This window comes from Salmo trutta, chromosome 22 (assembly GCF_901001165.1).
Source record: "Salmo trutta chromosome 22, fSalTru1.1, whole genome shotgun sequence".
In the NCBI taxonomy this organism is placed as follows: domain Eukaryota; kingdom Metazoa; phylum Chordata; class Actinopteri; order Salmoniformes; family Salmonidae; genus Salmo; species Salmo trutta.
The window spans coordinates 31,585,206-31,598,564 of record NC_042978.1 but is presented as its reverse complement, the minus strand read 5'-3'; positions in this window follow the sequence as shown (position 1 = coordinate 31,598,564).

Genomic DNA, 13,359 nt, shown 5'->3' with positions numbered 1-13,359 from the left:
TGAAAATAACACAACAAACACTGTAGTTACCTCTCTAGGCAATGTAGAACCATAATGCCACTTCACATCTACCCTCTAATCTAAGTCCTGTGGTGTTGTATTGGCTGTAGGCCTTTTATTCAAGCTGTAAACTTGTACAAATTGTACATGTTTCTCTTGCAAAATATATATTATATTAATGAGACTAAACTATAAATAGTGGTTCAATAAAACATACAGTATGTAAACATATCTATTTTTTGCTACATTATGTTTTTATAAAATGCAAGTCTAATCGAAGAGTAGCGTTACAACATTGTGACTCAGTCTTATGGGGAATTTTTCCCAGAGTCCTCCATGGCGACAGAGTGTGTCGTCCCGGGTTACTCTCAGATCAGCCAGCCACAGAAACTAGTGACATTAGTCTCCCCTGAGGAGATAGGGCTGCCTCGTTTGTCTCTGCTGCCACACTACTCTGACAGCAAGGGGTTGTGGGGGATCTTCCCATCAGAAGAATGGTAGAGAGGACTTAACTACAGTAGATGACCTCGCTCACTGTGTGGATATCTGAGTGAGTGGAATCAGGAAATTACACTCTCTGACTGTATTTGGCATTGTGTGAGTGTGTGTGTGTGTGTGTGTGTGTGTGTGTGTGTGTGTGTGTGTGTGTGTGTGTGTGTGTGTGTGAAACCCCATACAGAGTCAGCTCTGTGTCCTGATGTATTTTCAGCACCCACAGTATGAATTATTAATGAGTATAGTATAGGCATCAGGCAGTAGACTGTTGTTGGGAGACAATGAGCCTTCTTATCGTTACACCAGAGTGGAGGTGTCGGCTGAGTCTCAAATAGCACCCTTTTCCCTTTATAGGGCACTACTTTGCACCAGTACCCATAGGGCTCTGGTCAAAAGTAGTGCACTATATACCAAATGTGTGTCCCAAATAGGGATGTTACAGCAGAAATGACAGAAGGAGGAGGACTGAGGGCTGCAGCCTAACCTTAGCCAGAACCTACCCCTGTAGAGAGATGCATTGTCTGGAGATCTCCATCCAACTCCCACACAGCACGACTTGGAAATACTGGGACCGTGCACACAGGATCGCCCTGGAAACATATACTCACACTCACAAACACAGACACAGACACATCATTTCCTCCACCTACCATATTAACATTTCATCCCCTCAGCTGTGTGTGTGTGTGTGTGTGTGTGTGTGTGTGTGTGTGCGTGCGTGTGCGCGTGCGCGTGCGCGTGTGCGTGTGTGTGTGTGTGTGTGTGTGTGTGTGTGTGTGTGTGTGTGTGTGTGTGTGTGTGTGTGTGTGGTGATCCTCAGTGATTACTGTCACTATTACTTAAACACTGGCTGCTATCTCGCTGGGGCCATCATATGAAAATGTACGCACACATGACTAAGTCGCTTTGGATAAAAGCGTCTGCTAAATGGCAGACAATAATATTAAGAACATTGGCCACACTTATTGGGAGACACTAAAGACATTTCACATAACGTGTTCATGGTGGTGCAGTAGTGTACTCCACACTAAGGTACTTAGTGGGGAATGTCAGTCAGTCTCCGTGAGAAGGGGAATATCTCTTCTCTTCCCCCCCACAGAGGGAGGTGGGGATAGAGGGATGGATGATGGAGTGATGAAAGAGATCACACAGCTCAGTCCCAGTAGAGCGGTGTGGATAGAAGTGGGGTGTGAGAGAGAGGAAAGGCAGGCAGGCAGGCACCACTGAGCTACCATACTGATCAGATTCAACAGTACTGTGCTGCAGTCAAGGCTCTCACAGCATGGTGCTATGCTACAGTAACACAAAAAAAAGGCTTGCCCCACTTTCATCTGACGGAGGAAAGGAGAGGTGCTGCATTTCGCTGGCTGGCTGGCTGGCTGGCTGGCTGGCTGGCTGACGACTGGCTGACTGGCTGGGTAGATCCCCTGAACACAGGTAAGAAGGCAGGGAGGGAGAAACCTGTTTCCATGGTTATAGGCCAGCTACTACTATGTAGCCTATCTCTGCACCACTGAGTGACCTCACCACAGCGTAATGGCTGGGTGAAACACTCTGGCCTTGAGGACTGGGATTGAGTGGTACAGCTTTTATCAATGAATGATAACATAAACATGGGAGATACTGTATACAGTGAGGGAAAAAAAGTATTTGATCCCCTGTAGATTTTGTACATTTGCCCACTGACAAAGAAATGATCAGTCTATAATTTTAATGGTAGGTTTTTTGAACAGTGAGAGACAGAATAACAACAACAAAAATCCAGATAAACGCATGTCAAAAATGTTATAAATTGATTTGCATTTTAATGAGGGAAATAAGTATTTGACCCCTCTGCAAAACATGACTTAGTACTTGGTGGCAAAACTCTTGTTGGCAATCACTGAGGTCAGACGTGTCTTGTAGTTGGCCACCAAGTTTGCACACATCGCAGGAGGGATTTTGTCCCACTCCTCTTTGCAGATCTTCTCCAAGTCATTAAGGTTTCGAGGCTGACGTTTGGCAACTCGAACCTTCAGCTCCCTCCACAGATGTTCTATGGGATTAAGGTCTGGAGACTAGCTAGGCCACTCCAGGACCTTAATGTGCTTCTTCTTGAGCCACTCCTTTGTTGCCTTAGCCATGTGTTTTGGGTCATTGTCATGCTGGAATACCCATCCACGACCCATTTTCAATGCCCAGGCTGAGGGAAGGAGGTTCTCACCCAAGATTTGACAGTACATGGCCCCATCAAATGATGCGGTGAAGTTGTCCTGTCCCCTTAGCAGAAAAACACCCCCAACGCATAATGTTTCCACCTCCATGTTTGAAGATGGTGTTCTTGGGGTCATAGGCAGCATTCCTCCTCCTCCAAACATGGCGATTTGTGTTGATGCCAAAGAGCTCCATTTTGGTCTCATCTGACCACAACACTTTCACCAGTTGTCCTCTGAATCGTTCAGATGTTCATTGGCAAACTTCAGACGGGCATGTATATGTATTCTTGAGCAGGGGGACCTTGCGGGCGCAGCAGGATTTCAGTCCTTCACAGCATAGTGTTTTACCAATTGTTTTCTTGGTGAATGTGGTCCCAGCTGCCTTGAGATCATTGACAAGATCCTCCCGTGTAGTTCTGGGCTGATTCCTCACCGTTCTCATGCTCATTGCAACTCCACGAGGTGAGATCTTGCATGGAGCCCCAGGCCGAGGGATATTGACAGTTCTTTTGTGTTTCTTCCATTTGCGAATAATCGCACCAAATGTTGTCACCTTCTCACCAAGCTGCTTGGCGATGGTCTTGTAGCCCATTCCAGCCTTGTGTAGGTCTACAATCTTGTCCCTGACATCCTTGGAGAGCTCTTTGATCTTGGCCATGGTGGAGAGTTTGGAATCTGATTGATTGATTGCTTCTGTGGACAGATGTCTTTTATACAGGTAACAAGCTGCAGTTAGGAGCACACCCTTTAAGAGTGTGCTGCTAATCTCAGCTCGTTACCTGACTAAAAGACACCTGGGAGCCATAAATCTTTCTGATTGAGAGGGGGTCAAATACTTATTTCCCTCATTAAAATGCAAATCATTTTATAACATTTTAGACATGCGTTTTTCTGGATTTTTTGTTGTTATTCTGTCTCCCACTGTTCAAATAAACCTACCATTAAAATTATAGACTGATAATTTCTTTGCCAGTGGGCAAACAAACAAAATCAGCCGGGGATCAAATACCCCCCCCCCCCCCCCCCCCCCCCGGTACGATAGCAAATTTCAATTTACAAAAAAAAAAACTATGACGTTTTCGTCTTTTGAGCTTCTAGTCATGAAATCTATGCAGCCTACTCAATCACTTTTTATAGCTACTGTTTACAGGCCTCCTGAGCCATATACAGCGTTCCTCACTGAGTTCCCTGAATTCCTATCGGACATTGTAGTCATAGCAGATAATATTCACATTTTTGGTGACTTTAATATTCACATGGAAAAGTCCACAGACCCACTCCAAAAGGCTTTCGGAGCCATCATCGACTCAGTGGGTTTTGTCCAACATGTCTCTGGACCTACTCACTGCCACAGTCATACTCTGGACCTAGTAGTGTCCCGTGGAATAAATGTTGTGGATCTTAATGTTTTTCCCCATAATCCTGGACTATCGGATCACCATTTTATTACGTTTGCAATCGCAACAAATAATCTGCTCAGACCCCAACCAAGGAGCATCAAAAGTCGTGCTATAAAATGTCGTGCTAGCTCCCTGGTATACAGAAAATACACAAGCTCTGAAGCAAGCTTCCAGAAAATTGGAACGGAAATGGCGCCACACCAAACTGGAAGTCTTCCGACTAGCTTGGAAAGACAGTACCGTGCAGTATCGAAGAGCCCTCACTGCTGCTCGATCATCCTATTTTTCCAACTTAATTGAGGAAAATAAGAACAATCCAAAATGTATTTTTGATACTGTCGCAAAGCTAACTAAAAAGCAGCATTCCCCAAGAGAGGATGGCTTTCACTTCAGCAGTAATAAATTCATTAACTTCTTTGAGGAAAAGATCATGATCATTAGAAAGCAAATTACGGACTCCTCTTTAAATCTACGTATTCCTCCAAAGCTCCGTTGTCCTGAGTCTGCACAACTCTGCCAGGACCTAGAATCAAGGGAGACACTAAAGTGTTTTAGTACAATATCTCTTGACACAATGATGAAAATAATCATGGCCTCTAAACCGTCAAGCTGCATACTGGACCCTATTCCAACTAAACTACTGAAAGAGCTGCTTCCTGTGCTTGGCCCTCCTATGTCGAAAATAATAAACGGCTCTCTGTCCACCGGATGTGTACCAAACTCACTAAAAGTGGCAGTGATAAAGCCTCTCTTGAAAAAGCCAAATCTTGACCCGGAAAATATAAAAAACTATCGGCCTATATCGAATCTTCCATTCCTCTCAAAGATTTTAGAAAAAGCTGTTGCGCAGCAACTCACTGCCTTCCTAAAGACAAACAATGTATACGAAACGCTTCAGTCTGGTTTTAGACCCCATCATAGCACTGAGACTGCACTTGTGAAGGTGGTAAATTACCTTTTAATGGCATCAGACCGAGGCTCTGCATCTGTCCTCATGCTCCTAGATCTTAGTGCTGCTTTTGATACCACATTCACCACATTCTTTTGGAGAGATTGGAAACCCAAATTGGTCTACACGGACAAGTTCTGGCCTGGTTTAGATCTTATCTGTCGGAAAGATATCCGTTTGTCTCTGTGAAGGGTTTGTCCTCTGACAAATCAACTGTAAATTCCGGTGTTCCTCAAGGTTCCGTTTTAGGACCACTATTGTTTTCACTATATATTTTACCTCTTGGGATGTCATTCGAAAACATAATGTTAAATTTCACTGCTATGCGTATGACACACAGCTGTACATTTCAATGAAACATGGTGAAGCCCCAAAATTGCCCTCGCTAGAAGCCTGTGTTTCAGACATAAGGAAGTGGATGGCTGCCAACTTTCTGCTTTTAAACTCGGACAAAACAGAGATGCTTGTTCTAGGTCCCAAGAAACAAAGAGGTCTTCTGTTGAATCTGACAATTAATCTTGATGGTTGTACAGTCGTCTCAAATAAAACTGTGAAGGACCTCGGCGTTACTCTGGACCCTGATCTCTCTTTTGAAGAACATATCAAGACTGTTTCAAGGACAGCTTTTTTCCATCTACGTAACATTGCAAAAATCAGAAATCTTCTGTCCAAAAATGATGCCGAAAAATTCATCCATGCTTTTGTTACTTCTAGGTTGGACTACTGCAATGCTCTACTTTCCGGCTACCCGAATAAAGCACTAAATAAAGTTAGTGCTAAATACAGCTGCTAGAATCCTGACTACAACCAAAAAATGTGATCATATTACTCCAGTGCTAGCCTCCCTACACTGGCTTCCTGTTAAGGCAAGGGCTGATTTCAAGGTTTTACTGCTAACCTACAAAGCATTACTTGGGCTTGCTCCTACCTATCTTTCCGATTTGGTCCTGCCGTACATACCTACACGTACGCTACAGTCACAAGACGCAGGCCTCCTAATTGTCCCTAGAATTTCTAAGCAAACAGCTGGAGGCAGGGCTTTCTCCTATAGAGCTCCATTTTTATGGAATGGTCTGTCTACCCATGTCAGAGACGCAGACTCGGTCTCAACCTTTAAGTCTTTACTGAAGACTCATCTCTTCAGTAGGTCCTATGATTGAGTGTAGTCTGGCCCAAGAGTGTGAAGGTGAACAGAAAGGCTCTGGAGCAACGAACCGCCCTTGCTGTCTCTGCCTGGCCGGTTCCCCTCTCTCCACTGGGATTCTCTGCCTCTAACCCTATTACAGGGGCTGAGTCAGTGGCTTACTGGTGTTCTTCCATGCCGTCCTTAGGAGGGGTGCGTCACCTGAGTGGGTTGAGTCACTGACGTGGTCTTCCTGCCTGGGTTGGCACCCCCCCCCCTTGGGTTGTGCCTTGGCGGAGATCTTTGTGGGCTATACTTGGCCTTGTCTCAGGATGGTAAGTTGGTGGTTGAAGGTATCCCTCTAGTGGTGTGAGGGTTGTGCTTTGGCAAAGTGGGTGGGGTTATATCCTGCCTGTTTGGCCCTGTCCGGGGGTATCATTGGATGGGGCCACAGTGTCTCCTGACCCCTCCTGTCTCAGCCTACAGTATTTATGCTGCAGTAGTTTATGTGTCGGGGGGCTAGGGTCAGTCTGTTATATCTGGAGTATTTCTCCTGTCTTATTCGGTGTCCTGTGTGAATTTAAGTATGCTCTCTCTAATTCTCTCTTTCTCTCTTTCTTTCTTTCTTTCTCTCTCGGAGGACCTGAGCCCTAGGACCATGCCTCAGGACTACCTGGCATGATGACTCCTTGCTGTCCCCAGTCCACCTGGCCGTGCTGCTGCTCCAGTTTCAACTGTTCTGCCTGCAGCTATAGAACCCTGACCTGTTCACCGGACGTGCTACCTGTCCCAGACCTGCTGTTTTCAACTCTCTAGAGACAGCAGGAGCGGTAGAGATACTCTCAATGATCGGCTATGAAAAGCCAACTGACTTTTACTCTTGAGGTGCTGACTTGTTGCACCCTCGACAACTACTGTGATTATTATTATTTGACCTTGCTGGTCATTTATGAACATTTGAACATCTTGGCCATGTTCTGTTATAATCTCCACCCTGCACAGCCAGAAGAGGACTGGCCACCCCTCATAGTCTGGTTCCTCTCTAGGTTTCTTCCTAGGTTTTGGCCTTTCTAGGGAGTTTTTCCTAGCCACCGTGCTTCTACACCTGCATTACTTGCTGTTTGGGGTTTTAGGCTGGGTTTCTGTACAGCACTTTGAGATATCAGCTGATGTAAAAAAGGCTATATACATAAATTTGATTTGATTTGATGAATACGCTAATTCGGTGAGCGAGTTTATTAGCAAGTGCATCGGTGATGTTGTACCCACAGTGTCTATTAAAACATTCCCCAACCAGAAACCTTGGATTGATGGCAGCATTTGCGCAAAACTGAAAGCCCGAACTATTGCTTTTAATCAGGGCAAGCTGACCGGAAACATGACCGAATACAATCAGTGTAGCTATTCCCTCCGTAAGGCAATCAAACAAGCTAAGCGTCAGTATAGAGACAAAGTAGAGTCGCAATTCAATGGCTCAGACACGAGAGGTATATGGCAGGGTCTACAGTCAATCACGGACTACAAGTGCCCCAAAACCGGCCCCATCGCGGACCACGATGTCTTGCTCCCAGACAAACTAAACAACTTCTTTGCTCGCTTTGAGGACAACACAGTGCCACTGACACAGCCCGCTACCAAAACCTGTGGGCTCTCCTTCACTGCAGCCAACGTGAGTAAAACATTTAAATGTGTTAACCCTCGCAAGGCTGCCGGCCCAGCCGCGTCCTCAGAGCATGCACAGACCAGCTGGCTGGTGTGTTTACGGACATATTCAATCAATCCTTATCCCAGTTTGCTGTTCCCACATGCTTCAAGAGGGCCACAATTGTTCCTGTTCCCAAGAAAGCGAAGGTAACTGAGCTAAATGACTATCGCCCCGTAGCACTCACTTCTGTCATCATGAAGTGCTTTGAGAGACAAGTCAAGGACCATATCACCTCCACCCTACCTGACACCCTGACACCACCCTGGGTCTCGACCCCGCCCTGTGCAACTGGGTCCTGGACTTCCTAACAGGCCGCCCCCAGGTGGTGAGGGTAGGTAACAACATCTCCTCCCCGCTGATCCTCAACACTGTGGCTCCACAAGGGTGCATTCTCAGCCCTCTCCTGTACTCCCTGTTCACCCATGACTGCGTGGCCATGCACGCCTCCAACTCAATCATCAAGTTTGTAGACGACACTTAAGTGGTAGGCTTGAGGGAGGTGAGGGCCCTTGGAGTGTGGTGTCAGGAAAACCACCTCACACTCAATGTCAACAAAACAAAGGAGATGATTGTGGACTTCAGGAAACAGCAGAGGGAGCAGCCCCCTGTCCACATCGACGGGACGGTAGTGCAGAAGGTGTAAAGTTTTAAGTTCCTCGGCGTACACATCACGGACTAACTGAAATGGTTCACCCACACAGACAGCATGGTGAAGAAGGCACAACAGCGCCTCTTCAACCTCAGGAGGCTGAAGAAATTTGGCTTGTCACCAAAACTCACAAACTTTTACAGATGCACAATCGAGAGCATCCTGTCGGGCTGTATCACCGCCTGGTATGGCAACTGCTCCGTCCACAACCGTAAGGCTCTCCAGAGGGTAGTGAGGTCTGCACAATGCATCACCGGGGGCAAACTACCTGCCCTCCAGGACACCTACAGCACCCGATGTCACAGGAAGGCCAAAAAGATTATCAAGGACAACAACCACCCAAGCCACTGCCTGTTTACCCCGCTATTATCCAGAAGGCAAGGTCAGTACAGGTGCTTCAAAGCTGGGGCCGAGAGACTGAAAAACAGCTTCTTTCTCAAGTCCATCAGACTGTTAAACAGCCATTACTAACATTGAGTGGCTGCTGCCAACATACTGACCCATCTCTAGCCACTTTAATAATGAAAAAATGTATGTCATATATGTATCACTAGCCACTTTAAAAAATGCCACTATAATGTTTACATACCCTACATTACTCATCTCATATGTATATACTGTACTCTATAACATCTACTGCATCTTGCCTATGACGTTCAGCCATAGCTCATTCATATATTTTTATGTACATATTCTTATTCATTCCTTTACACTTGTGTATATAAGGTAGTTGTTGTGAAATTGTTAGGTTAGATTACTTGTTAGATATTACTGCATGGTTGGAACTAGAAGCACAAGCATTTCGCTACACTTGCATTAACATCTGCTAACCATGTGTATGTGACAAATTTGATTTGATTTGACATACAGTGTTGTAACGATGTACAAATGGTTAAAGTACAAAAGGGAAAATAAATAAGCATACATATGGGTTGTATTTACAATGGTGTGTGTTCTTCACTGGTTGACCTTTTCTTGTGGCAACAGGTCACAAATATTGCTGATATGATGGAACACTGTGGTATTTCATCCAGTAGATATGGCAGTTTATCCAAATCGGGTTTGTTTTCAAATACTTTGTGGATCTGTGTAATCTGAGGGAAATATGTGTCGCTAATATGGTCATACATTGGGCAGCAGGTTTGGAAGTGCAGCTCAGTTTCCACCTCATTTTGTGGGCAGTGTGCACAAAGCCTGTCTTCTCTTGAGAGCCAGGTCTGCCTACAGCGGCCATTCTCAATAGCAAGGCTATGCTCACGGAGTCTGTACATAGTCAAAGCTTTCCTTAAGTTTGGGTCAGTCGCAGTGGTCAGGTATTCTGCCACTGTGTACTCTCTGTTCAGGGCCAAACAGCATTCTATTACTCTCTCAATAGACCATAGTAACCAAATGGCCACCCGGACTATTTGCATTGATTTTACTTTAGTTTATTTAGTAAACTAAATTTTCTTAAAACTGCATGGTTGGTTAAGGGCTTGTAAATAAGCATTTCACGGTAAGGTCTACACCTGTTGTATTTGGCGCATGTGACAAATAACATTTGATTTGATTTGGTTTGATACTGCTGCTGGTGGTGGTGGTGTCAGATCTACCTCTAGTCTACAGTATTCCTGATGGAGAGTACCACTGGTTCTGAGTCATACCACCCTGATGTTGATATTATACATGGAGTGAATAAACACTAACATGATCACATAATCTCATAATTCCTTTGTTGTTCATAACCAGATTACGCTGTTCTATTGAAAACCTGCATGACAAAATACTGTAATATCCAGAAAGAACATGAGTTTGGCGCCATCTGTCAGAGATTTAACAGTACTCCAACTACAATCCAAGCACCGGTTTAACAGTCATGATGATGGATCGAAAGAGTCAGATAATCCACAGTGAAACATAAATGACTTGGGTTAAACAACATTTGATGTGTCTGTAGTGCCATTTATTTATTTAGCCTTAAAAAAAAAAAAATTAGGTATACATGTTTGAGTGATATACAGCTTGCCACTAAAAGCACGCATAAGGAAGATTGGACAGTATCAAATCAAAATCAAATCAAATTTTATTTGTCACATACACATGGTTAGCAGATGTTAATGCGAGTGTAGCGAAATGCTTGTGCTTCTGGTTCCGACAGTGCAGTAATATCTAACAAGTAATCTAACAATTCCCAACAACCTAATACACACAAATCTAAAAGGGTGAATGAGAATATGTACATATGGATGAGCGATGGCCGAGCGGCATAGGTAAGGTGCAATAGATGGTATAAAATACAGTGTATACATATGATATGAGTAATGTAAGATATGTAAACATTATTAAAGTGCCATTATTTAAAGTGGCATTGTTTAAAGTGACTAGTGATCCATTTGTTAAAGTGACCAGTGATTGGGTCTCCATGTAGGCAGCAGCCTCTCTGAGTTATTGATTGTTGTTTAGCAGTCTGATGGCCTTGAGATAGAAGCTGTTTTTCAATCTTTCGGTCCCAGCTTTGATGCACCTGTACTGACCTCGCCTTCTAGATGATACCAGGGTGAACAGGCAGTGGCTCAGGTGGTTGTTGTCCTTGATTATATTTTTGGCCTTCCCGTGACATCGGGTGCTGTAGGTGTCCTGGAGGGCAGGTAGTTTGCCCCCGGTGATGTGTTGGGCAGACCGCACCACCCTCTGGAGAGCCCTGCGGTTGCGGGTGGTGCAGTTACCATTCTAGGCGGTGATACAGCCCGACAGGATGCTCTCAATTGTGCATCTGTAAAGGTTTGTGAGGGTTCTAGGTGTCAGGACAAATTTCTTCAGCCTCCTGTCTGTGTGGTGGACCATTTTAGTTTGTCAGTGATGTGTACGCAGAGGAACTTGAAGCTTTCCACCTTCTCCACTGCGGTCACATCGATGTGGATAGGGGGGTGCTCCCTCTGCTGTTTCCTGAAGTCCACGATCAGCTCCTTTGTTTTGTTGACGTTGGGTGAGAGGTTATTTTCCTGGCACCACACTCCCAGGGCCCTGACCTCCTCCCTGTAGGTTGTCTCGTCATTGTTGGTAATCATGCCTACTACTGTTGTGTCATCTGCAAACTTGATGATGGAGTTGGAGGCGTGCATGGCCACGCAGTCATTGGTGAACAGGGAATACAGGACGGGGCTGAGCCCGCATCCTTGTGGGGCCCCAGTGTTGAGGATCAGCGGTGGAGATGTTGCTTTCTATCTTCACCACCTGGGGGCGGCCCGTCAGGATGCCCAGGACCCAGTTGCACAGGGTGGGGTTCAGACCCAGGGCCTCAAACTTAATGATGAGCTTGGAGGGTACTATGGGGTTGAATGCTGAGCTATAGTCAATGAACAGCATTCTTACATGGGTATTCCTCTTGTCCAGATGGGATAGGGCAGTGTGATGGCGTTTGCATTGTCTGTGGATATATTGGGGCAATAAGCAAATTGAAGTGGGTCTAGGGTGTCAGGTAAGGTGGAGGTGATATGATCCTTGACTAGTCTCTCAAAGCACTTCATGATGACAGAAGTGAGTCCTGCAGGCCGATAGTCATTAAGTTTAGTTACCTTTGCTTCCTTCGGTACAGGAACAATGGTGAACATCTTGAAGTATGTGGGGACAACAGACTTGGATAGGGAGATATTGAATATGTCCATAAACACTCCAGCCAGCCGGTCTGCGCATGCTCTGAGGATGCAGCTCGGGATGCCGTCTGGGCCGGCAGCTTTGTGAGGGTTAACACGCTTAAATGCCTTACTCACGTCAGCCACAGAGAAGGAGAGACCTCAAAATAGTGGGCCACATCTGGGGCACTGTGTTATCCTCAAAGCAGGTTAAGAAGATGTTTAGCTTGTCCGGAAGCAAGACGTCAGGTGTCCGTGGCGTGACTGGTTTTTCCTTTGTAGTCCGTGATCGTCTGTAGACCCTGCCACATACATCTCATGTCTGAGCCGTTGAATGGCGACTCCACTTTGTTTCTATACTGACGTTTTGCCTGTTTGATTGCCTTACGGAGGGAATAACTACATTATTTGTATTCGGCCATATTCCCAGTCACCTTGCCATGGTTAAATGCAGTGGTTCGCACTTTCAGATTTGCGCAAATGCTGTCATCTATCCACGGGTTCTGGTTAGAGTAGGTTTTAATAGTCACAGTGGGAACAACATCTCCTATACACTTCCTGATGAACTCAGCCACCGTATCAGTGTATTGGTCTATGTTGTTCTCGGACGCTGCCCGGAACATATCCCAGTCTGCGTGATCAAAACAATCTTGAAGTGAGGATTACGATTGGTCAGACCAGTCCTTAGCACGGGTACCTCCTGTTTGAGTTTCTGCCTATAGGAAGGGAGGAGCAAAATGGAAAATTTGTGAGCAGATTTGCAGAAGGGAGGGCTGGGGAGGGCCTTGTAAGCATCCCGGAAGTTGGAGTAGTAGTGGTCGAGTGTTTTAGCAGCGCGAGTACTACAGTCAATGTGTTGATAGAACTTCGGTAACATTTTTCTCAAATTTACTTTGTTAAAATCCCCAGCTACATTAAATATGGCCTCAGGCTATGTGGTTTCCAGTTTGCATAAAGTCCAGTGAAATTCTTTGAGGGCTGTCGTGGTATTGGCTTGAGGGGGAATATACAGTGGCTTGCGAAAGTATTCACCCCTCTTGGCATTTTTCCTATTTTGTTGCCTTACAACCTGGAATTAAAATAGATTTTTGGGGGGTTTGTATCATTTGATTTACACAATATGCATACCACTTTGAAGATGCAAAATATTTTTTTATTGTGAAACAAAAAAGAATTAAGACAAAAAAACAGAAAACTTGAGCGTGCATAACTATTCACCCCCCAGTCAATAC